This window comes from Sturnus vulgaris, chromosome Z (assembly GCF_052056855.1).
Source record: "Sturnus vulgaris isolate bStuVul1 chromosome Z, bStuVul1.hap1, whole genome shotgun sequence".
NCBI lineage: Eukaryota > Metazoa > Chordata > Aves > Passeriformes > Sturnidae > Sturnus > Sturnus vulgaris.
The window spans coordinates 7120331-7147435 of NC_142283.1; the positions used below are offsets into that span (position 1 = coordinate 7120331).

General features: G+C 40.7%; 1 long non-coding RNA gene across 2 annotated transcripts in view; it reads right to left on the reverse strand.

The window, feature by feature from the left end:
• The window catches only part of LOC148219638 (uncharacterized), a 50681-nt gene extending 26040 nt beyond the window's left edge, over positions 1 to 24641 (reverse strand). Inside the window, exons 1-2 of one of the 2 annotated variants that reach the window (XR_015799376.1) lie at positions 24454 to 24641; positions 5933 to 6025 (exon numbers count right to left, since the gene is read on the reverse strand). This is a non-coding gene — a long non-coding RNA (uncharacterized LOC148219638). The remainder of the gene's footprint in view (positions 1 to 5932; positions 6026 to 24453) is intronic. The other variant, XR_015799377.1, reaches the window with a different exon arrangement.
• Positions 24642 to 27105: the final 2464 nt, after the last annotated feature.

The following is a 27105-nucleotide window of genomic DNA, read 5'->3' on the forward strand; positions in this document are numbered from 1 at the left end:
AATATCCTTGTGCACGAGGGATGTTTTGGCACAAGACCTTAATGTTATTTGTACCAGATTACCAGATTATTTCCTGAAATATGGTCTCTGAGAAGACCAGACTGCTGCAAATGGTGCTTCACAAATAGAAGGTGCTGATAAACCAAATAGTTGAATTATTATGTCTTGTAACATGTGTGGAAGCAGTGTATTTTATATAGTATCATTCTATACATTTATGTAGTATCATTCTATATATATCCATTCAACAGCATGTGTGTGGACAGGCAATAGACACAATTAGTGGAACCTGAGGCCATTAAACTTTTGTCATTAAATCTTGTTTTTTATAACTTTGCCAGACCCAACCCACTTATTCCATAATATTCTGTGGTGATTGTCTGCCTGAATTTGATTTATCTGACATTTATTCTTTATTGAATGTGAAATAGCTCAGTCACTTTCAAAATTAAGATTGTTAACATTTTAACAGTGATTAGATTGAGAGTGTTGATACTCACCAAAGGAGTAGAATATGTGGGCTTATGACCAAAAATGAATGTTTTGCCTTTTAAAATAGAGTATGCATTTACTTACAAGGGGTTAGTGGTTCATAAACTTAAAATGACAACGTCCATCAGACAACCCGAGCAACAGAACATCTGAAGTGAATTTGGGACATCTGTGTACTTTTGAGGCTTGCAGATGTTGACTAGCATTGGATCATAAAGCAAAATAAAAGAAGAGGGACAGTATGCCTGGATGGAGCTTGCCAACAATGGCTGTTGTGGAAAGCCTTATTTCCAGTAAAGAAGCCAAGCTGAGAAAAGCTTTCCTGCAAAGACCTTCTTTACACACTAGCTAGGAATCAACACTGATGATGAAGAAAACCTGACACTTTTATCTAGGTTTGCCACAATTTGTTCCCCCTTCTCAGTGACTCACGCAAATCCCAAATAACATGAAAAACTGTGGCTCAGCCAAGCACATTTATGCTGAAGGATGATGCACACAGGTAATTTTTTTGTGTGTGCTGACAGCCCAGAAACCAAATCCTGGGTTGCATCCAAAGCAGGGTGACCAGCAGGGCAAGGGGGATTCTGCCCCACTCAGGTGAGACCTCACCTGCAGAGCTGCCCCAGCCCTGGGGCCAGCACAGCAAGGAGCTGGAGCTGCTGGAGAGAGCCCAGAGGAGGCTCCAGGAGGAGCAGAGCACGGAGCAGCTCTGCTGGGAGGAAAGGCTGGCAGAGCTAGGATTGTTCAGCCTGGGCAGGAGAAGTTTTGGGGTGACCTCAGTGTGGCCTTGCAGGGCCTGGAGGAGCTGCAGGAAAGATGGAGAGAGACAATTGCCAAGGGCTGGAGGGACAGGACACGGGGAATGGCTTCCCACTGCCAGAGGGCAGGGCTGGATGGGATTTTGGGAGCTAGGAATTGTTCCCTGTGAGGCTGGGCAGGCCCTGGCACAGGGTGCCCAGAGCAGCTGTGGCTGCCCCTGGATCCCTGGCAGTGTCCAAGGCCAGGTTGGACATTGGGGCTGGGAGCAGCCTGAGACAGTGCAAGGAGTCCCTGCCATGGCAGGGGTGGCACTGAATGGGCTTTGGGTCCCTTTCAAGCCAAGCTGTTCTGTGATTCTGTGATTCTGTGATTCTGTGATTCTCTGATTCTGTGATTCTGTGATTCTGAGGAATCAAAGCTCAAGAGCAGCAGCCCAGTGCAGCAAGTGACACCAGTGACTCTGAGCCCAGGCAGAAACCTGTGTGTACAAGGGCACAAATGGGCTTGTGAGTTTTCTTCTGAACCAGCCCAGGATGAAGTTGGCAAGGCACCATGGAGCTCACCAAGTCCAGCCCAGGACTTACTGTTAAATCAGAAGATTTCACAAAAATAGCTGCTCCAGGCTGCTCTGTGAATCACACAATAATCCATGACACTTAGAAAACCTAAACCACCAGAACCTACTTGCTGGCATAGGGACAGGTGAGAGCAGACACGGGAAATTACCACTATTTTTGGAACAAATATAAGCAGGGAATTTATCAAACATCAGCCTCTCTCTGGGCACAGGAAGCAGTCTAAACTGTACACGGTAGAAGACAGAAAATCTTTTTCTTTCAAGGTCCTCTTTAAGGGTGAAAAATAATTACCATGCACAAATATAAGTTAGTAAAACAGCACAACACATATCAAAACTAGAGAGACAGAAGCAGAATATTTTTGAAGCAGAATTTTTTTCTGTTTGCAAGAACATTGGCATGGCCATATCAGTAAAATACCATGGGAGGTGTTTTGTGGGTAGAAAATAGCTGTCCTGTCATTCTCACCTAATTATGCAGAGTTACTAACATCCTTACCACATTAAAAGAAAAAAGAAATACCATTGTTCTTTTATCAGATTTTTATTCTCAGCCTTAGTTCAGGCCTTAGAACAGGCTTGGTAGATAATACCTGTGAGGATGAGAACCACTGGTAAGTCCTTGAAGCCTTGCAGAAAACTCTGTGTGCAAGGTCTCTCAGCCTAAATGCTCTGCTTATCAGCTATCTAACCCATTTCTTTGTGCAGGATTCAGAATGGTTCATGAGAATATTGCAGATGGTCCCTCCCAAGGGAACAACTAATTGCAAAAGAGGAATTCTTTTCCTGTCAGCTTTATGACTTGAAATAATATGGGCAAACACACCAGCCATCTTCCTTTGGTTGCTAAGAGATCTTAAATTCCAGGCAGTGAAATGGCACAGTGAGGTGTGTGGCTCTGTGGTGTGCTGTGAGTGGTCCCATGTGTGGTGATGTTATACTGACTAAGCTCCAGAGCTGCTCAGACATTTTCTTTTGACACAACAATTTTTTCTCCAGGAAACTCCAAATCGTTGGCACAGAACCTGCCCAGAGACTGCGCTGACATCAGCACGAGATATTCGAGAAATCTTCCTTTTCACTTCCAAACAAACCTTTTTTGGGGGAAATTCAAATCTCCTCTCTATTCCCTGTGTTCCTCTTTACCCTGCAGCTTCTCCATCCATAAGTCAGCTTATGTGTAACATGGTCTGTTTTGAAATGCCTTCTCCCAGCCACCAAAACCCAAGCTCTTGGATACCTCAGTTTCCATTCTGGGGGGATTTTGTGTGTCTGTGTGTTGCTCTACCCACTGCAACTACCTACCCCAAACTACTGTTGGTTAAGTAGTAGAGATGTGGGGAGAAGTGGGGAGCTGCTCCCACTCTCCCGGGTCAGGGATTTTTTTTTTCTGAGGCATTGTTGGAAATGAGAAGCAGCAGAGCCAGGAGAAAAATGTGTCAGAAAGGTTTGTGTCAGCATTAAAAGATTCCAAGAATGTATTATTTTTGAAAACGTATTCTCCTTGACAAATGCACACATAACTGCACTTAAACTATTGAAAATTAGGGAAAAAAAAAAAAGTTCTGTAGAGACAAGTGTCACGATTAGGAAAGCACAAAGGAGGGTGAAGGATCTAACAGTGAAATACAGAATAAACCCTGCAGGAGATCTGCAGGTGAATCTCTGCCTGACAGAACCAAAAATTTTGAACCGTATTTTCTAGATGTAGAAGATTCCCTTGCTACAAAGGCCACCAAAAACTACTGGAGCATGAGCATGGGAAGGCTGTACTTACTATTAGTTTCACATTTTAAGACCATATTCAGTGGTCTACAGCAATATATATTGGAATAACACACAAAAGTGTGGAGAAATTGGGAAGCAGCTTGTGGCCCACTTCTCCTAAAGTATCATTTACATGGTAGAGATTTTTCATTTCCTTAAATTACAGTAGTGCTGTTTAATTTTTGCATCACTCATTAATTCAGAACAAAACTCCCAAACTTAGAAGTCTTCCTTCACCTACAGTTCTTACCATTCCATCAGGAAGCCTAATAGGGTAAAACCATCAGTTCATAACTTGACTGGGATGAGTTTTGTGAAACATGGTAAATAGCTACATCTTTCCCTAGGATTTCAACACATTCATTGTCTAAAAAGCAGCACAAAAAAATAAATCTTGTGCTCCCTTACACCCATTCAGCAGCACTAAGGTCACAGGTTGCAGGGACGGAATTGAGCCCAGAATTTGGCCAAAAGGCTGTCCAAATAAACTGGTGGGTTGTTGCATGTTGTACAAATGACAAATCATCCTTGAACAGGCAGGAGCATGCACTGGGGCTCTGCCTGGGGAGACTGGGAGGCACAATTTGGCTTGCACATGCTCCTGAGTGTTGCAGGCCTATTGCCTTAAACACATCTGCACATCCTAAAAACACAGCTCTTGGCTTCCCAGCCCTGTCTCCTGTAACCTTGCCCAGTCTGGATGACTTCATTAGTCAATTGTCATGGATTAATATAAAACTATGGCTTGGATCCCCCACTCAGGCTGCTGCTGTGTATTTGCCACTGTTTTCTCCATGTTACAACAAAGCCTCTGTAGGGTCTGGAGTGTCCTCCATGTGTCTGCCATACGAAAGCCATAATGAAGTTACTGTTTAACTCAGAAGAAAATTGAGATGACAGCTGAGAAGAAGTGTCCAGTGTTTTCAGTGAAACACTTTTGCAGCCACCATTAGGAATCTCCCCCAGGTTTTTTTCCAGTGGAAGGAATTTTTTGGTGTGTGCTGACTCCAGGTTTCATTTCACATCCAAACTGAAGATGTGGAAATAAGCCCTCTAACAGAGAAGGGCACTATACAATTTGCTTTAATTCACTTGTAAAAAATATTAAAAAGAAAAAAAAAAAAAAAAAAAGAAATCCAAGCAGCCAGCTGGTGCCATTCCAGTGGACAGAATCTGACCATTATTCAGGGAGCACAGCAGGAATGTGCACACACATTCACTTTTCCTACACATGGGTGAGAGATCCTGACCCCACAGTCACAAAGTCACAGAAATCTCACACCTCACTCTCAGCACATTATTAGGACTATCAGGAGCAAAAATTATCATTACTTGAGGAACAAAACTGAAAACTGTAGTAGATAAAAAAATTCTCGTGTGCTTATCCATGACTCCCATAGTTTGGTCTTATAGTGATTTTCTTCTTTGCAGGGATTGCGGTCTCATTAATTGAATCTCATTTTTATTTTTTAAAAAGCAAATAATTGTATTTCTCTGTCCTCTCACATTTCATTTCATTACATTTCTTAGGAAAAATGTGTTAAACAAGGTATCTGAAATTTCATATATAATTGTAGAACAAATTTTAAAAACAGACAAATAGTCTTTACAAAAGAATTTTTAACTGAGAATTGAGTGATCCAGATCACACTGGGTGGCACTGATCATAAGATAAAGGAAGAGAGATCTTCAACAGCATTTTTAACATCAAGAAGAGAAAATTTTACAAGTCACAAGATGTTCTTAGGTATCTTTGATTTTTACTTGAATTGCAATCCAGGAATTAAAGAAAGTTTTTGAAAAATGCCCTTGATCTTAACCCTGGGCAGATACATAAATAGACTGACACAGACAGTAACAGTATAACCAAAAGATTACACTATTTCATGGAGCTGCTAAGCCCTTTACTTGTCAAAAACTTTCAAACTTTAAACGAACACCTTGAAAAATTAATTTCTTCTCAGTTCCTTATGAAATATCTTTTTTTTTTTTTTTTTTTTCCCCTAGCAGACCATTTTTTGTTTCTCTCCCAAAGAGAACATTTGTCACGTACATCACACCCACCAAGATCCTTTCATCCTTCACAGAGCAGCTGTGGATGCCCCATCCCTGGAGGTGTCCAAGGCCAGGCTGGATGGACCTTGGAGCAATTTGGGATAGGGGAAGGTGTTCCCATGGCAGGGGATGGGACTGGATGGGCTTGAAGGTCCCTTCCAACTCAAATCAGCCCATTGCTCTGTGGCAGAGGGTCTACATGGGTATTTGTGACTCAGAAAATGCTGTGACTTAAGGATTGTAGAAAGCACAGCTGAGGTTCAGCATCTCCTGACTTACCTAATGGTAAATGCAAAATCCTGTCTCTGCGAGGGCAACAGTTTAAAAAAAATCCAGTCCAGTGAAGCTCCACTGATGATGAGACCATTGTTCCTGAATCAAACCAGAGGGGAAAAAAATTAGGATCCAATAGGATGAAATGCACTCTCTTGATGCCTGATTTCTTTAAAGCTATCTATTTTCTTTATCACATTTATGGTGAGCCAGCCCCAAGACTGTACTAGTCCAAACTGGGTTTTTGCATGAAATCAGCAACAAAATGTAGCAGTTGGATTTATCTGTGAGGTTTGATCTGCAGACGTTTGGTCACTCATGGAAAGCATCCAAGAGGGAATTGGCAGAGGATAATGACATCATCTAACCAACCAAACCCAGCTTGAAAATATTATTAATGTTTCATGCTTTCAATTTTTTCCCCCATAAACCTGTGCTTTAAACATTCAATTTAAAATTAACTTGCAACGAAAAAATTGTGCAAAATTGTGGCCTGGTTGATTTCTTTCACAAATGCTCAAAATCTGATTGTAGGAAGTGAATGGGAACATTCCATGAACATCATTGAATTCAAACTGACTTCTGAATTTCAATGAATGCTCACAGACCTTTTTTTCCATTTGCTCTGGTATGCACATACCACTCATTCTTGGCTCAGAACTGCAGAGCTGAACACATTAGACATGGTGACTGCTAAACATGGCTGGTCTTTGAAACCCTCCAAATTATAGATCAGGACGTGAATAACCAAAAATTACTGTAATTACAGAAATGTTGAACTGCACCTATTTAAGGGCTTATACCTTTCAAAAAGATCTGCTGAGAAATACCCTGCAAGCACATATAGGAGCAAACTGCCTTACCTTAGAATTTGACTTAAGCACATTTTTAAAACATTGAACCCCATCATTCTCAAACCAAAACACACTTTCAGTGGCTTCTAGTCTAACTGGTCGTTTTCTGCACCAGTTGAAAAAGCAGTTCCAGAAAGTTTTTGATGTCAGTGCCATGCATGCTGCTCCTCTGCATGAAAATGGTGATTACACTTCTCCAGGAGCCCCCTGTAAATGCTTAGTTCTGTCAGCTACACCAAAATATTTCAATCTGCAGGGGACATGGCTGTTCAAGGTAAGTTCTGAAACAGAACTGCTCTGCCATATACATGCATACATATACTGCTGAGGCCTTCCTCTGGGTAAAGAGATTTTAGAATTATTTTCTCCCTCTCCCAGCAGCCAAGAAGTTTGTGTTTACTTGTCAACTTGTCCTGTAAATGGGTTCCCACACAAAGTTGGAGTATGGGTAGAAATCTAGAAATTGAGAGATTTCTGCTTATATCCTTATTCTGACCAGAACAGTGATGTTTTACTGTAAAGTTTCAATGAAGTAAAAAAAAAAAAAAAAAAAAAAAAAAAAAAACCACAACAAAAATACAAAAAATCCCCCCAAAAAACAAAAAAACCCCCACCAAAACCCAAAAACCAAAAACCCAAAACAAACAAAAAAACCCCAACCAACCAACCAAAAACAAAAAACAAAACCAAACCAAAACAAAAGAAACCAATCAAACAAACAAAAGAAAATGAAAACAAAAACAAACAAAAAAAACAAAACCAAAAACAAAAACAAAAAAACCACCACAAAAAATCCCCAAGCAGGTCAACATATCAAAAACATGTAATAAAAAAAACCCTCACAGTTTTTGTTTGAAAAGCTAGAAGGACTCAGTATGATAGGTTTTGACAAACATCAGGTTTCATTGTATAATGGAAAATCTCACCTATTGTTTTCATTCCAATATTTAAATCCAGAAAAGGCAGCATGTTAGTGGTAGAATGTAATATAGTCTGTCTTTGACAAGGTTTGATTATAATGAATTTCAGGGATTATTTCAAGACTACGTCAAAGCATTGGATACTTTCCAAAGAGAAGGTTTTTCGAAGTCCCTTCTCTATAATTAAAAAAAACCTCCAAAATGACTGTTCGGTATATTGCTGTACAATAGAAATACAAACCAAACCTTCATTGAATATGCACAGAGGTGTGAAGAAAATGGGAGACAGGACAAGATGCTACTGGCCCACCACAAGGACAAAAATACTCTTGGTCAGAATTGTCCACCAAAGAGCAGAGCTCCTGCCCACAGAAATCAAAACATTTAAAAAATCAAAACGCCTTTTTTCTGATAAGATAACATGCACACCAGAGCAGCCCTGGTACCAGGGTGGGTTGGTTTTTGCAGCTTCCACTGAGCTTTAGGATTTCTGCAACTCCTGAATTATTGGAGCCTACTGACTTTTACAAATGTTCAGTAAGATCATCTTTCTTGGAGACAAGGATGCAAAGCCATTATCTATCCTGTTCCACTGCCCTAAAACTGGGTCAGGAAAACCAAAACTATTCCTGTCAAAGGTTCATTAAATCCTTTTTATAAGACCTTACAGTGATGGAGACTCTCCAATAGCTATAATCCATTCCTAGCTGTCTCCAGCAGCACTGAGGGGATTTTTGTAAGATTCTCCAGGCATCTAAGTAAAATACTAAAAAAATTAAAATTAGTGTGTCACAGTTGCAACCACACTGTGAGTCTAACTCACCCAAACTTCATAACTTGGGTATCTGTGTCTTCTGTTCTGTGCATTAAAGTACACTGATTGAAAATGAAAGAGGTTTTCTACAGAAAGTGTTTAAAGCTGCTTCCGCTTCAAACAGCTCTAAAATGATGACTTAAAAACAAACAGCAAAGAACTTATTTTATTTCTCTCTGCATTTTATCACTGAAGAAAACCACCAGAAAACTTCAAAATAAGTTTTCAAAACTTTCAAGGGGACTATATTATGCAAGGAAAATCCCAAAGTTTTGGCAAATTGAAATTGTAAGTAACTTCTTAATTTCAATGCAAGCAGAAAATTTAGAGAGGAAAACTTTCTCAATAAGAATTTGACAATATTTTTTTCCAAGTAATTTGAATCACGTTTACTAACAAAAAAAACCAAAAACCAAAAACCAACAACAACAAAAAAACACAACAAAAAAACAAAACAAAACAAAACACAAAGAGAAAAAAAAGATGCAACAATAGATCTTTTCATGAAGAACAGCCACCATCTGGTTTGTATATTGAAAGGGAATGACTCAAATGAAGAAGCAACTGGTCAAAGCAACAGTTCAGCAGGTTTTATGCAAAAATGAGAAATATGCGGGTAGGAGCCAAAAAGCTTTAAGGAAGAAACTGGCCGTGGTTGCTCCTCATCTAAACATGTGCAAGGTGTACTTTTGCCAGTGCTGATTCCTGTATCAGTGGACTACTGTGAAACTTCATTATGGACATGTCTCCCTCCATATTTTCTTGACTTCCTTGGAGTTAAAAACTGTGAATGCTATCAACAGGATTTGCCAAGAAGATACTTGAAATAGTCCATTCCTTTTTTCTTGTTCCAGCATGAAAAGCAGTGACAGATTTTGGAGAAAATTTCTGCTGTAAGGTCTTGTTTAACTTGTTTTTTCTTTTCTTTTAAATTTTTTTTTTTTATTTTATATTATTTAGTTTGTGTGGTTTTTCTTTCCCCCTTCTGCTGATTTTCTTGTGTGCCTCTAACCCAAGCCCATCACTCTCTCTACATCCCTGCCCATGCCTCCTGCTCTGGGAGGAACACATCAAGAATTTTCTGCTCCAAGCTGCTGCCATCACAGACACATACTATGCTTCAGGTAAAATTCTTCCCATTTGATCCAAGAGAACATCCCTCTTGTAAATTCAGCAGTGAGTTACCACCTTTCCTCCAAACAGCAGAGCAAGGAGAAAGGAAAATGTTGATCGAGAACTTTTATGAAGGAGATGATCAAGAAAAAAAATTATGGGGTTTAATCCTCTGGTCTTCCTCAGCACTAAAGCAATAAGGATTTACACCCCCCCCCCCTTCTTCATCTGAAAATGAATTTATGCACAAGTTTGGGAATCAATTTTGGTTTGGATAACCTAGCATGATGCATGCATGCCACCACCTCAAGCAGAGCTGCCAGAAACCTGCAAGAATTGGAGGATCATCCTCCACATTACTAAGATTATATCAAGATATTGTTGGGAGTCTGCTGGAAATTTTGTGAGCTTTGCAGTTTGAAGACTTAAGATCTGCCAGGTTAAACAGATTAATCACCTTCTTATAGCTGCAAGAAGCATTATGAGCCACTATTGGGAAAAGAATGGAGCTCACCAGAGAGAGCACCAGCTTTGGAAAAACCTGAAGAATTTTCTCAATGGAGAAATTGACAGAACATTTGAAAGATAAATTATATGCTGAATTATGTGCTGTATACCATTTGTCTAAAAGCATTTTTTCAAGTGTATCAGTAAGAATGCTGCCTGTTTTCCAGAGCCAAGAGGTTTGTAGCTCATGTTCCCCTTCTGATCACCAACACTGGAAGTAGCACAGAGAAAGGAAATAAAAGCAACAAGGATACTGTTTTTCTGTGGTCCTCTGTTGTCTATTGTGATCGTGGGATAGGATTCATCAGGTGTATAATTTATGGTTAAAATGATACTCTGAGTTCTGTCTGCATGATTCTCATTGATTTTCACAAAATCGTTGACGATTTAAACTATTCGTGGCTTAGGAACAAATTGGACTTTTAAAGAGATGCAGACAATATAGTTCCTGATAGTGCAGTTTGAAAGACTCAATTGCACAATTCAAAGTTCATTTGTTCATATTACTAAATCTTCATTGATTCATTGCAGAGGAGGGCTGGTTTTTCTCTGGGGAAAAAAAAACCAACACAATAAATATTTTAAGTTGTCCGCACAAGAGAGAACATTCTGCACTTCCCATCATGTTTGTTGTACCATTTGTTTGTCAGGGAAGGCCTGAATTCTCTCCACAGGCAACTCCAAACTCAGTGCTGGCAGGGGAAGTCCCAGACAAAGAGTGATGGCTGCTTGGAGCCCCAGTTCCTCTGCAGAAAAGGCTGCCTTGCTTTTGACGGCTGGAACAAAACACACTTCAAAGCCCCAAAAAAGGTTCAGGGCTGCCCTTAGTCAGAGGGTAAGAACATTTCAGTGGGTCCTGGATTACCAAGGTAAATCAGCTCTGGAAACCCCTGATCCTCTGCTTGCAGGCAGTTCACCAGGGCTTGATGAATAATGGAGTGAAAAATCTAACCAGTTAACAGCTTCGAGAAAGGAGAAACATTTAAATAAGGAGAACAGGCTCACTTCCTCTTTTTTGCAGTCCTGCCTTGCCAGCCGAGAGCAAATATTTCTTCTACAACAGAGAGACACATTCAGAGTGCACAGCTAAAGGCGAGACCATCAGCTCCATGCAAGTCCTTAACACTGCACCATTCACAGCAGTGGCCTGCTAGGGGTACATTTCCAGGGATCTGGTCCAGCTTTTCATCAGCCAGTGGAGGGAGGAAGGATATTGCACCTGCACTCTCTTTTAAGGCCCATCTACTGTCAAAGCAGAATGACTGAGCCATCCTGTATGGGAGAACTAGAGATTGCATGACAAATACCAAGACATACTTTACAGGGCCATTATTATCCAAACTAGTTCTTAGGAGCAAAAAAAAAAAATACCATAAGGGCAGCTAGGAAAATATCACTGAGTCAGATGCAGGGAGCAATGCCAAAAACAAGTGAACAAATTTAGTTCTTGCAGCAATACTGTAAAGTAGCTGTTTTCCTGAGGTATCTGTTGCTTCTTTTCACACTTTCTTAGCACACTTCATATTCCAGGTTAGCAGCTTTGGTGTGCCTTTGATCTCAGTAGCAACAGGGGAATTGCCAGCTAAATTGTCACTTTCTCAAACTCCCTGTCAAAGACACATCTTTTCTCACATGCAAAATCAGCAGCGCTTAGTCAGATTAAGTGTAGGATTAGTAACAGGGTATAGATGTTTGTATTCACTGATTTTCTCTCTTCTTGTTAAAAAAAATAATTCATAACTGTGATTATTAGACTTAAGCATCTCTTCCTCCCATGAAAGAGAGTCACCTAAATTCTTGTTGGTATCCACATTTTCACAAGTATTTGAGGCCTACTTTTTCTAATGTGAAAAATGGTCTGAAAATCAGAGTGTTGATTTTTAAAAATCTGCTGCTGGGGGAGTGATGCTCCACTCCCACCTGACTGTCTGCAACAACAAATCTGTAAGAGATTATTAAAGCATGGGTCACGTTCTGCCTTCACATACACGCACTGTGATTCTGCTTCCAGATGATGTCATGGAAAATAAAGAGTAATTGTACAAAAGGCTTGGTAAAATTTTACTTGAGAACTGTGGAAGACTCTGGGTTTGTTGTTGGGGTTGAAATGTCTGGTCAGAGCTCTGTTAGTAGTTATTCTCTGTCATCATGAATGCAGTGACTCTGTTGAGCCATTTGTTTCAGCATCTCCATGCTGTCAGGGGTTGGTGGGGATGGAAGCTTAAAATGCAGAAGAGCAGATAAAACCATGCTGAGCAGCCCTGGACTGTCACAGAATAGTCCCTGAAATCAAATGGATTATCTGCAGTGTGAGCTACACTTCAAACTTTCGAGGCTTCCAGAGAGCAGACCCAGGTGTTGTTTAGGTGGTAGCCACCAAGAAAAACTTGGAAAACCAGGGGTCTCCATGGCTACCACTCTCCACAGAGCATGGCCCACTAAATGTTCAATGAATGCAAAAGACCTAGACAGGAGGGAAAAACAACATTTTTAAATAGACTCTACATCTTCAAAGAGCTGTACAATGAGCCAAAAATCTCACCTCAAGCAGAAATAGTATGTTAAAGGCTTGCTGTCATTAGCAGTTTTGATGGAAATAAAAGATGACATTGAAAAAAAATAAATCAGGCTAAATGTGGAAGAGCTGGAGGATGGTTTTCTTCTCCCAGTTACTGCAAATCTGGCCCAGAACTTTCTGTACAAAGCAACGAGGCAAGGACTAGTAGGAGGCAAGAACTACTTCCATTTAACTATCCAAATCAGTAAGAACCAAACCAGGTATAATCAATATGACACATGAAGCAAGAAAGATTTTTGAATGCATTTCTTCTAAATACTCACTTGGGTAAAGAAGACAGCTAAACATTACGACAATTTAAATGCCCCAGACAAACATGTTCAGATACTGTATCTAAGAGGAGTGATGAGACACTGAATGGCAATATGGAGCTGGAATTTGGCTTTATTTGAAGCAGAAGGAATTCCAAGCTGCAGCAAACAACTTTATGCCTAGTGACTCTTACTATCTCCCTATATTTCTAACTCTGGTCTAATATTACTAAGGGTGGAAATACACAGCAGGACTTGCTTTAGTCTGCTGGAGAGCTGCATTTGTTCTTTTATCATCAAGCTGGAGATGAAAGTTGTGTATCACACCTTCTTGTAAAGACATACACAAACCTGAGGGATCACTCAGGGTGGCACACCTGGAGAATGACAGTTTTGAGTGAAGGTACAGTAACAGTGCAAAACCTCAGGAGAGAGAAGGAAATAGCAACATTTTTCATGATGGTCTCCAGAATGATGGAGAAAAGAGCAGCAGTCTGTCTCCCACCCCATTAAAAGCTCACCCACTGATACTCTGCTTTCTTCCTTGCTTCACATACCTCTGAAGCAGCTAAAAGCAGATTTAGTAGCATGCTGTCACACAGCTCAGCATTGGCAAGAGCAGGCACACTTCTTTCAGCTTGACAAAGGAGACCCATGAATTCCCTCTAAGAGATTCAAAGACTTTTCCAGGTAGTTACCTGTTCAAAGTCTGTGGGGAGATAGCAGGGGAGGAGTTTTGCCTTCCCCCATTATCTTGTCTCAGACAGTGAACAATGATGAGTTCTTCTTCCTAATAGAGCTTTGGGAAGGGAATCCATTGAAAGCTACAGCCCTGTACACAGCACACACAACATGAGAGACCTCCTGGTGCCCAGCACTTACCAGGACTAAATGAGATACCCCAAAGTTTCTCCCTTTCTGAGTATGGGAGCAGCTGCCTGATACTGATACCATAACACATCAACTTCTGCAAGTGCTGGCATTTTAAGTGGTGGCTGTTTTTAGTGTCGACACTTCCTTAGTCCCAGATGTTCGGTGATGTTTTCACTGACTGTAGTGAGTCTAGTGAGTTTTGCTCCCCATCCACCTCCACCAAGAGAAACAACTTTACAAGCCAGACAGGATTTGGAAGCTCTCTCTAAACTCATATATATGTTAGATAACCGAGATGAGGGACAGAACACAGGCTTGCCTCTAAGGATGCTGAGCTGGGTGAGCTGCAAGGGCTGCAGTCTCTCTAGCAGGCAACATGAATGCCCTGAGCAGGGTTGGGTTTTTTTTGCAACTATGCCTGTCCCCAAAATTTCCAAGGACAGGTTGACAATCATATTTTGAAACCACAGTCTCAGAGCAGCCAGAGATGCAGGTGGAATTTGACTAGCAGGTGGAAGGCCACCCTCACCAAGGCATGGAGATATGGAGGTGTTCACACTCAGACCCACACCCAGGCTTTTAATCACTGTTGCTGAATGAGTTCTTCTCTGGGTGCTGACCAAGGGAGTGGGGGAAATCACATTTCAGTGACCAGGTATCCTGACATCTCACCTGGCCTTCTTCTAGAGATGTGTTTGCACAGCCCTCCATCCACAGGCAATGGTTGGATCAGCCTGACTCACCATTGTTGAGTTTCTGACATCCTTGTGCACATCTGCCAGCAACTCCTTTCACAGGTGGTTTCACAAGTTCAGGCGAGACATAAATGGGGTATTCACCAAAGTTCATCAAGGTGGAGTAAGGCTTTGCATGTGCATAACACAGGAGTGTTTACTCAGTACACTTTTTATCCTTGATGCCAGTTTTTTGGAAAAAGATAGTCAAGAAGAGTGAGAAACTGTGCACAAATCCCATGAGACCTTATTGAGCATCTCGTGAACACTGTTAGTTTTTTTAACAGAGCTTTTATGTACAATTCTCTATTAGACATCTGAGATTCTTGTAACTATGCCCATTCAAACTCAAAGCAGTTTTATAGATTTTGTGTACCACTGCTTAATGTTATTTTTTTTATGGTCCAAAACCAAGTCTATATAAGGTGATACAGGTAGAAAGCCAGCTTAAAGGAAGTAGATGAGTAATCATTTTCTGTATTTTGAGTGATTCTTGAACATTGCCTAAAACAATTTGAAATTTACTTCACACTAATTGTCTAAAACAGCAACTTAGAAGGACACTCTTTAAAAACAAATATTGAAAATGCTTAGTAAAATGGCATAAAGAGTTTTGAATTAGTAAGAGTGGAGTATATTTCCATGTTTTTGTTCACAAAGGAGAAGGAAGGATTTTTCAGAACAAAAAAAGTGTTTGGGTTCAAAACCTCCTTGTTTGAGGCATCTGTAAAAAAGAGCTAAAGCATTGTGTTGTATATGTTAAAACACATGTCATGAGAAAATAAGTAAAATGACGGGCTAATTAGTATCTATTACATATTCATTTTAAAAAAACCAAACCAACAAAAAAGGCCAAATGCAAACTATTAGTCTTAACTTCCATTAGTCATCATAATATTTAACATAATAGGAATTTCTACCCAGTGGGATAGACAGAGATTTCACCATCTTTCAGTAAAATGCAGAATGGGACTCTCTGATGATGAAATAATTTAATACAGCTGTTCTGTGTATATGTTACAAGCAGCCCTTTTTTCCACCTCTGAAGGGTTAAATAACTTAATTTCTAAATCTGTACTGTACTGCACTATAAAAGGCTTTGCACTTCAGTAAATCTTGCTGTTCAATACAACAATTTTTAGTTTAATACCCCACAGTTCTCTAAAATTTCCAAAAAACCCTGAAGTTTCAAGTATCACCATGTGTTAAATGTTGATGTTTTTTCCTAACAGAAATCACTATTGCTGAAGTGGAATAATGTGGAATGGTCACGATATAGTCTTGTACATTCCAATGTGTAAATAGGTCCACATTTTCCTGCAATTGTTTTAATCTGTCAAGACTACTGTAATCCAATATTTCTAATAAGATTCATCTGTATCTTACATAAACAGAGCTACAGCAAATTGGACTTCACAAAGAAGAAAATGAGCTTAGTTATGTGAAGATTTATTTTTTGCATAAAGTATGCTTGGACCACCATACTCTGAGAACATGTAAATAATAAGCATGAATCTGGGATCTTGGACTGAGTATTCAACATTCTGCTCTTAGGAAAGATCATCTCTCTTGAGAGTAGTTTTCAGTAAATGAATTACAGTTTACAGTTGTCCAGCCAGCAGTGAAGATGTTGGGCGAGGGTGACAGAATAAAGTGCCTCACCTGAAAACTGCCTGATTGCTTCCTGCCCTCCCTTTGGCTGCAGAATGACTTGGCCATGCTGATTTCTGAGATGTGCACAACAAATAATTAATGGAATTAGACAGCCATGGAAAGGTATGGGTTAGAAGGGACCTTAGAGACCATCTTGCTCCACCCCCTGTTCCATGGACAGGGTCAACTTCCAGTAGACCAGGTTGCTCAGAGTTCCATCCAGCCTGGCCTTGGAAACTTCCAGAGATGGGTAACCTGTGCCAATCTCTCACCATCCTCACAGTGAAGAATTTCTTTCTAATGTTTGATTCAAACTTGCCCTCTTTCAGTTTAAAGTCATTACCCCTTGTCCTGTACCTACATGCCCTTGTAAAGAGTCTCTCTGGATTTCTTTCAGCTCCTTTAGACACTGGAAATAGTGTCTTTAGACACAGACTAGTTTTCTCCAGTCTGAACAGTTTCAACTTTCCCAGTCTGTCTTTATAGGAGAGGAGTTCCATCCCTCTAATAATTTTTGTTGCAGAAGAAATAATATAGTAATTCTTGTTCCAGCCTGTTCCAACAGTTCCATGTCCTTTATGTTGTGGACACCAGAGCTGGGCACAGCATTGGTGTCCCAAGGGCAGGGTAGAGGTTCAGAATCCCTTCCCCTGACCTGATGCAGTCCAGGAGTGGTTGCTGTGCTGTGAGCTCTCACTGCTGGGTAGTGTTGGGCATTTCATCAACCAACACTCCCAAGTCCTTCTCCTCAGAGCTGCCCTCCATCCATTCTCTGTCCAGCCTGTATTTGTGCTTTGGATTGTCCTGACCCACGTGCAGGACCTGGCACTTGGCCCTGTTGAACATCATGAGGTTCACACAGACCCACTCCTCAAGCCTACCAAGGTCCCTCCAGATCCATCCTTTCCCTCCAGCGTGTCCACCAGGGCACGTAGCTCTGAAAATTTGCAGAATTATTGGTGCCAGTGTCCATGTCACCTGAGGGCCCATTTGTTGGGGCACCCAGATGTTGAGACACTGGCAGCAACTCTGAGTGTGACTGTCCAGCCAATTCCTTATCCCCCCAGTATTCCACCCATCAATTCCATCCATCAAATGCAGTTCAGAGTCAGGGATATTGCAAGGGACAATGTCAAATGCTTTGCACAGGTCCAGGTAGGTGATGTCAGCTGCTCTTCCCTCACCCACCAGCACTGTCACCCCTCCATAGAAACCACCAAATTTGTCAGGTGTGATTTGCCCTTACTGAGGCCACATTGGCTGTCACAAATTATGTTCTTGTATTCCATGTGTCTTAGCATATTTTCCAAGGGGACCTATTCCATGATGTTTTCAGGCACCAAGGTAAGACTGACTGGCCTGTAGTTCCCTCAGTCCTTCTTTTGCCCTTTTCTAAAATTGGGGTTTCCCCTTTTCCACTCAGTGAGAACTTCACTAGTCTGCCACAACTTTTCAAGTATGATGGACAGTGTTTAGATCCTTCATCAGCCAGTTCCCTCAGGATCTCATCAGGATCTCCTCAGGTCCTATGGGTTTGTGCACCTTCAGGTTTCTTAAATGTTCTCAAACCTGATCTTCTCTTACAGAACATGGTTCTTTATTTGGCCAGTCCCTGCTATCTTTGCCTTCTGTGACTTGGGTTCTGTGGCTGGAGAACCTGTTGGTGCAGATCAAGCCAAAAAAGTCTTTAAATACCTCAACTTTCTTCATGTCCCAGGTAACCAGGTTTCTTATTTGCTTCTGGAGAGGGCCCACATTTTCCCCAGTATTCCTTTTATCCCTTTTGTACCTATAGAAGTTTTCTTCTTGCCCCTGATGTCTCTGTCCAAGTTTAATTCTACTCAGGCTTTAGTTTTCCTCACCTGATGCCTGGCTGCTCAGGCAGTTTTTTTTTCTCCTCTCAGGCTACCTGTCATTGTTTTCACACCCTACAAACTTCAATTTGTGTTTCAGTTTCTCCAGGAGCTCCCTGTTCATCCAGACAGCTCTGCTGGGACTTTTGCCTGCCTTCCTCTTCATTGGGCTGCATTGCTCCTGAGCTCAGAGTAGATCCTTGACTATCAACCAGATTTCTTGGGCTGATCTTCCCTGCAGAGCTTTATCCCATGGGACTCTACCAAACAGATCCCTGAAGAGGCCAAAAGCTGCTCTCCTGAAGTCCAGGACAGAGAATTTGCTGCAGACCCCCTGCATTGCCCTAAGGAATTTGAAGTCCAGCCTTTCACAGAATCACAGAATTTCATGGTCAATGCAGCCAGTGCATCTCTTGGGCTTGGCATTGCCCACTGCCTCCATCCTGTTGGTGAGGCAAAGGTCCATGACACGAGTTCTCCTCATCATTTCCCCCATCAGCTGGAGAAGGAAGTTGTCTTCAGCACATCCCAGGAACCTCCTGGGTCACTTATGTTCTGTTGTCTTGTCTCACACACATTGTATCTGAGTCTTTTTTTGTATTCCTGCCCTCAAGACTCTTCCAATGACACCAGCTGAATGTTGTCTGAAGTAGAAAGCTGGTTGTATGGTTAGGGCGCTGGACTGGGATTTGTTTCATCTCATGGCTTTTTCAATGGATTCCTATCTAAGCTAAGTCACTTCTACCTCCCTGTGATTCAGTTCCTTACCAGTAGGTCGCATTTGAAATTATTCTCTTCATACATGACCTGCAGCACATTTGGACCTCAGGCAGTCCTATAACAAAAGCAAATGCAATTCCAGGACAGACCCCAAGAGCAACACAGGCAGAATGATCATGTCCTACCTGCAAGAACTGTCTGATACAAGCTGAAGAATGCCAGCCAAAATCTCTTACAGCTTCTGTCCTCCTCGTGTAAGAGTTAACAGGTGACAAACTAACAGGTTCAGAATTGCCAGAGAGCAAGCAAAGAAAGAGAATTATGTGGTGGTGTCAACCAAGCACTATCAATCTCATAAACCCAAGTACTATTCATAGCTGGTTTTTTCCTTCTGACTATGTTCTGACTGTGATTTGGTATCATTTAACTGTTGAAAAATTTGTTATGAGTAGATGGGAAAACTAAATTCATCCAAATATATTCCTTTTTGCACTCATATGTGTATTTGTGTGTACACAAACGTGCTTTCTTCTCATGCTGATGAAGTTATCCGTGCTGGAGAAATTTTCCAATCTTCCTTTTGTCTGCATCTAGATTACAAGTTTATAGAAGGTCCACAATGCAAACACTAGTCTGAATTTACTTGCACATTGCATATCCTGATTTCTGTGCCCTCTTCAAGAGCTCTATTAAGCAAAATGTTTAATATTGCAAGGTCAAACACACAATAGTGAGGACAATATAAGATTTACTCTTATAAACAGCAGACAAGCCACTGAGTAACTATTATAATTCCTACTTTAGTTTATACTTTAGCTAAAGGATCAAACCCCATCTTCTTCCACAAGTCCCATCTTTCTTTACAAGTCCCACCTTTCTTTACCTTGACCAGGCAGCCATCAACTCAAGTTTTCCCAGTTAAGAGCACTTTTTACACTTTTTTTCCTTTTTTTTGGGTGGGTGGAGGTTTATTTTGCATTTTGAATTTTTTGTTTGGTTGTTTTTTGTGGGCATTTTTTTTTGTTTGTTTGTTAGTTGTTGTGGTTTTGGGTTTGGGGTTTTGTTGGTTGTTTTTTTTTTTTAATTCCAGTTTCAGCAAGCTATGGTAGTGATTGGCAAGAAAGCTCAACAATGCTGTTTGTACCTTGGTCAGCCTCTCCTTGGCAATAGTTTGCACACTCTGTTGTCAATGGCAGCCATCTCTCAGTGCAGACAAAACGTCCACAGAAGGTTGGTCATAATTCAGGAAGTTGCTGAGCACAAAGAAACTGAAAAGGGCCTCTGGAGGAAGTTTCCATACGGATATTAACAGGAGCCTTCTACAGGAAAGCATTCCTGGCAAATCAGAGGAGAATCCCCAAAACAAAGAGGAACAGGACTACCATGAGAGCAATGATAAAACATTTATTATTCTTGCATTCCTTCTGCTAACATTCTCAAAACAATGTTTAAATGGTGAAAGCATCTCCAAAACAAACCCAAGATGCAAATACATGAAGCATTGATAATTTCAATCCAAACAGCTCATGTCTGGCAAGGTTAAAAGTAATGTACAACAGGGTCGTGGGTAAGAAGAATGTTAGGGAACCTCAGCTAGACCTTGCTATCTTAACAATCTCTAATTTAAAGCAAAGTTCTGGTAAACACCCACCTTACTACACAAAAGTGAGTTTTAAATGTTTTGCAAACAGCAAGAGAAGACTCACAGAACTCCTTCACTTTGACATTTCATTTTCACTTTGGATAAAAAGATGTCACTTGGTGATGTGACAGCAGTGCAGTGTATTTTATCTGCAGCATCACTGGCTTTGTCAAATCAACATGGATAATTCAAGGCTACTGCCTTTCCCTTTTAAAATACTGCTGTGCCTGGGTTTAATTTTATTTCTTGCTTACGAAACTAATTCTGTATGGGAAAAGAAATGTTAAAGCTATTGCACATCTCAGATTTCAGGAGATCCTTAGAGGAAATAGTCATTCACAAAGCAAGAAAAATGTTTGTAGCTCGACTTTAATTTCTTGATTGCTAAGGAAATATTGCCAAGACACTGGAAAGATATTTCTTACCATCATCATCCTTCTGCACAGACATTAACTATCATAGACACTATTACTTGCAATAAACTTGTTTTCTCCACTGCATATCCAGATGATCAAGAATTTTCCCTGCATTTTTATCTAAATACTGCTGTGACTTGTCAGGGCACTAGTTTATAACTTCAAACCATAACAAAATATTAATGAATGTTTATCAGTCTTGAAGGGAGTGTTGAAAAACACTGAGATTAAATGACTCTCTAATGGTCATACAAGAGGACTGTGGCAGCTAAAACTGAGTATAGAGCTTCAGTGCCTGCTCAAAGAATTTATGGCAGTATTATCTTTTCTAATTGCAAGACCTGAAAGTAACACAGGTTTTTTCTGTAAATGCATACTCTTGATTTGTATTCCAAGAGGTCACATGAGTTCTCAAGGTCTTGGCTAAGAATTCGTTGTTGTAGGTTCTATCCAAACTCAGCATAACAAAAATGAAAGGCTTAGAAAGCCAACAGATAAAAACAGCCACAGCAGGGAAGGAGAAAGAAAGGATGGAAATGTTTGATGGGGGAGGAGAAAGAAACAGCAGAGCCGTGTTAGGGACTTTGAGGAGAAGCCATCCCCACATACCAACCAGTCAATCGTCATAGCAGGGACCATAAAATTGTCTTAAATAAGGATTTGGATGAAGAATTTCTGGAGGAGATGAGGCAGAGACTAACGGAGACTTAATATCAAATTAATGCAGCAGCACAGGGAAAGCACAAAGATTCCCTTTTGGAGATATTAAACATCAAAGGTGGAGATCAGACATGGGAGATGTTATCTTAATGAGGTATCTTTCAGTAATGAGAGGTAATAGGTAGGAAAGGTGTGAAGGATCTTGTACTGTGAAGGCAAGCAGGCTACATCCCAAATGCTAAAGAAGGAAAAGTAAGTGGATAGATACTAACTGAAGGGAATTTCAGTCAAGATGACAGGTTGGTGAGATTTATAAGAGTGAGACAAGATGGCCAAAATCTCTGCCAAAGACCAGAATATTTGAGCTGCAGCACAAGATGTGAGGACCCTGACCAGTCATAGGAGATGTAGGCAGAGAAGACACAGTCATGTAAAATATGATGTAAAAACAATGTGAAGATTAAGTTATAAGATAGATCTGAGTTTGTGAAGAAAGCTGAAGACACTGTCCAGTGTGATTTTCCATTGTGACCATCTGAACAGATTGATGAAGAAGCTCAGCAAATGGCACACCTAGGAGCTTTGTTTTGGACGTGTACACCTTGGTCCAATGACTAGACACCCAGGTGGATTTCAGAAACAGGTTTAGATTCTAGACAAGAGTGAAGAAGACAGTCTGGGTAGCACTGTTGATCTCTTTGTCAACAGCATATACTAGAAATGAAATTTGGAAAATGAAAACACCAGCTCTTTATATCATATGTAGATTTGTGTATGTGCACATATAAGAACATTATACACCTATATGAGCCAGACTATTCTGACAATGGCCAGAAATAGATATAATTGGACCTAAAATGTGTTCTCATTCTAGACTTAAAAATAATATTGAATAACAAGTCCAAAAGGGAGAACTTCCAAAGTACTTCATGTTGATTTAATTCTACACAGTCGTCATCTTCTGATTTTAGCAAGGGCAGAGTTGCAGCAGATTCTACATTTTAAGAATCTTACTCAATGTGAAAGAGAATTGTGGGGATGTAAACTAGTAATAGGACATTTCACTGGCTTGTTCTATCTTTTTTCACTGATGTTAATCATGAGTAAGGCAAGAGGCTTATGTGAATAAGTTAGAGAAGGATGAAATACAGAATCAATTAATCCATACCCTGCACTGTGGAACCTGCTTACCTTCCTGTGAAAACTTATGGAGAGGATGTTTTGGAGTCACAGTTAAACCCCCTTTTCCTTCATAGATTTCTGTTATCTGCAGCCCAAGGTATTTTATTAAAGAAAATTAGATCAAAATTTGCATGACCCTTCACCCCTCTTCCAGCATCCCTTCACTTCCCTTTCCCACACAACAAAATCTCTGTGACTCCATTAAAGGAATACCCAGGAGCTGTTTGGACATTTTGATTTAGAGCATGTCAGAGCTCTCTGTATATTACACATACCAGACTTTAGGCAGGGAGCTGCAGTGAACAACAAAGGACTGTGGCTGCCTCCAAGAAGAGACCTTTTCTTTTCAGACTGGTGGGTTGAACAAAAGAAAACTGGAGGCCACAGCCAAGGTGCACAGTCCTGTGTCCTCTTAGATGCTCAGACTGGCTGTTGGCTTCTAGGCCTGCCTCTTTGACTTTATATATGGGGAACAACTTCATTCCTTAATGCCTGGGATGGATGCAGTAAGAACATATAAAGGAGAAAGGTGCCAGCTACATCCAAAAATCTGTCCAACGTATTTTATCAGTCTTCACTGAGGCTTATGCCTCCTGCCAGCTCTCCCATATGGAATAGCACCTTGCTCTGATGGAAGCTGCATGGAGAACATGTGAGGAGTCAGGTGTTATTGATCAAGGCTAGGGGCTTGAAGAGTTGGCCCACTGTAGGGGAATTTTATATTATGCCATCTTGGATGAGGCAGTCCTCCATGGAAGGCAGGAATTTCCACAAGGTACGGTGACAGCAGATCTGGGGTTACTAAACAACTGGAATCTGTTAGGTCAGGGTGTTCATAAGCTCTCCAATGCATTAAAGATCACATTACAGGCTGTTTATTGTAGATAAAACTTAAATCTAGCGAAAGAATTGAGAAGATTCTAGCACTGTCCCTATCAATATTAGAAAGAGCGTTTATGATTGTTGTCACACAAACACACACACACAAAAAGAAAGTAAAGGAAGCTCAGCCTCGCTAACATTCAGAGATATAAAGGTATTCTATCCCTCGTCCTTCTTTCCTTTGTGATTTCCACAGGATTTTCACTTCCAGAGATGTTATGCACTCGCTTTCAAAGGAATTAAATATTTTCATTCAGGAAAGTAATTTCACAGCAAAGTAACAGAGAGCAATGTCCTGGGTATTCATTTTTCCGAGCCAATCTTTCAAAGTCATTTTGCGTTCCGAGGAGCAGAGAAGACACGAGGAGGCATAAATCCTCTGTACTTGGTTTCCACAGCCCTCCTTCTCCGCTCTTCCCCGAGCTGCCTGTGCAGAGAGCACATGAAAAGGAGTACCTGGTGCTGGGAGAGGAGAGCTCTGAGCCCCTGCACGGGGCAGCTGCGTGCTCCCCACCGCACCCAGCGCTGCCTTCACCTTTCATGTGTGGCGCTGGGTGTGATATCACCATACCCATCGCAATAATTCTGCCTATTTTTCTCCTCACTGTTCCAAGAACTAAAGGAGAAAGCTCGGAGTCTAAGGTGAAAGAAGATGAGATGGCTTACTTCCTTGGATACTTCTGTGCAGATGAAAAGCTAATCCTGATAAAACCAACTCTGAAATCCTTCCAACCCACCTTTAGTCAAGGTCACACATTATTAGACAAGCAAGGTTAAAGCCACACAATTTTCAGAACCAAAAGAGATGGCCGGGGGAGGGAGGAAAGCGGGGGGGAGCATAGGAAGCGGGGGAAGCATCTCCCTCCTCTACTCACGGTCTTTGATGTGTTTCAGGAAAAGAAAAAATTAGAAACCTTCCTGGTTTTTCATGAGAGGTCCAGGGTGCGCTGAGAACTAGGTGGACAAACAAGGCCCTGGCTACTCCTTTGTTTTGCAGAGCAGACATGCTCCATAACCTTGAGGATGACAACAACATTTGTTCTTCACACAAAGATAAAGCTGGCCAGTGACTGCACTTCCCCCTCCCCTCACCCAACCACAAGCAGAACAGGCAGGATGTCGAACAAAGAAGCAGCAGAAACAGCAATGAGCATTACGCTCAGATTAGAGGACATTCAGGGACTGTAAAAGATCCATTAAAATAAGCACAGACCCACTTTCAGTGAGGAAAGGGTCTTTTCTCTCTTCTCCTTTGGTTTATATTGTTAATCTTTCTTCCTGGATGACTCCTCACAAATGCTTTTTGTTTTCTCCTGTGGTTTTACGTGCCAGGACTATAAGGAGGAAGGGACTGAGGCTCTTTCTTGGCAAGATTTCAAATCACTTCCATAGGAGACATAGACCCTATTGCCATCTCTCTAAGGGTATAAATTAAAGGAGTGGTGATGAGCAGTCCAGAGCAATTCAAATGCTGGTAAAGCTTAGGTCCTTCTCCAGTCCCTCATTACAGTGAATGCTGGCATCTGCTGCACAGGCTCAGCTGGAGGAATAAAACTACACATGGGAAGAAGTGGATGAGCAGAAAGCCTGCATTTACATTGCATCATCCCATGATGACACAGAAATTGCTAATTATAATACAGCATGGAAGGGGAAAATAATTGCAGACAATTCCCATGGCAAAAAGGCTACCTTTGGATTATATATATGTGCATATATACACACATATATATTGGACATACTTTGAGTAAAGCTATCATTTCAGAGAGGCAGCTATTTTATGTTGTTTACAAACCTTTTTCCAGAGTGAATGCTACTGTGATGGCATTTTTCTTTCAATTTATCTGTCTTCCTCCCTTATACATATTTAGGCAAATAAAAATTATTCTTGACAGACGTAGCCCACATGCCAGCTTCACATTTTCTCCAGGTAACCTATTTTCATTCAACCTAAAGTGTATCCTATAATTTTTATTCAGGACTTCAGCCATTTGCACCAAGTGAAAAGTTTTCAAGGTGCCTCATAGAGTCCCAAACACTATTTTAGGAAAAAACAAACAAGTTGCAAAATGGATGTTTTTACCTCTTTCCCTTTTCACTCACAGATGATACAACTAGTATATGTCTTGCAAATAAATATCTCCTAATAACACAAAGTTGAGTTTCTCATTCAGGCTTGGACTGAATTAGTATAGGATGAAATTTGGATTAACAAATCTGGATGAGAACATCTTTCTTCCAGATGGATGCACAGGAAGTATCTGCCTCTTGAGTGTCAGACTGTGTCCAAGCCCTGCACCACTCTGTGAGAGGGAATAAAGATGAAGGAAGTTTTTCTTCTCTCCAGTGGTCTAAGCCACATTGACAGTCAACCTGCTAGCTCTCATGAGTTCTTCTTGAAGCTCCTGATGGTGATGGCATTTTGCACTGCAGCCAGTGAGAAGGATGATCTACCAATATCTCTTCTCATATTTTGTTGTGACAACTCCCTCACTCACCTTTGTACTGAGGCCAAGAACAGATTCATATCCCCATGTTAAACAGAAGCCAAAAAACGGATTTAAACTGTTTTTAGAATTATCTTGATTAAAGCAAGTTAGTTTGTCAAGTTGTCTCCAAATTAATCTTCATCCAGTGTGTCCATCACAGTGCAGCTATGTCCACGTGGATAACAGGATAATTACTTTTTCAATAAAATAAATAACAGTGGAATGAAGAAACTGTTTTAACAAGATGAATGAGCAGGTTCCAGATATACTTTTTAATCTTTGTAGCAACTGTATCCATGCAAACACCTGCATGCTTTCCTAATGAAGGAGAAATGGAATAAATGGAAGAGAGTTTCAGAAATCAGTAGTGTTTTGGGGTAGCTGGATCCAAATTCTTTTAAGTAACCCTCCTTTTCTGAAAAGCACTGGAAAAGAGGCCAGAATGGTTTCTGAAAATCTGACTCTTAAAGCAGAGCTCAAATTGACCACCTAAAAACTGAGGACTTCAGAGGGTTTCTTGTATTTTTAATCTTAATCACAGGATTTCAGCTGTCATCAGTGTATTCTCAAAACCAGATGTTAGATTCTTCTCATCATCATCAAAATCCACTTCCACTTACTTAAATGCTACTCCTGTGCTTCCCTGGAAACATCCTGACTTTGTGTTTCTTAACCATCCCTCTCCCTGCATTTTTATTTCTAGGTGGCTGTTGCTGTTTATCAGGGCTTTATGTGTGTTACAAAGCAGAAACAATTTCATGGGGGAGGCCAAGAGCATGTTAACTACAATAAAAACTGTTGTCATAAACACTCTGCATCTTAATGCACAGCTTCAATCTTTACGTAAGATTAATTAAAGAGCAGATGTTCTATCATACTTTGCATTAGGTGTGGTTATCTCTGAGATCCTGGCTCTTCCATTTGCTGTGCTTTAATTTGTGTTATTATGCATTTTGAGCCTGAGGCATGAGTAGTCAAGTGGTAAACATTAGATATACAGAACCACATTTCCAAAATGCACCTCCACTATTAGGCTGG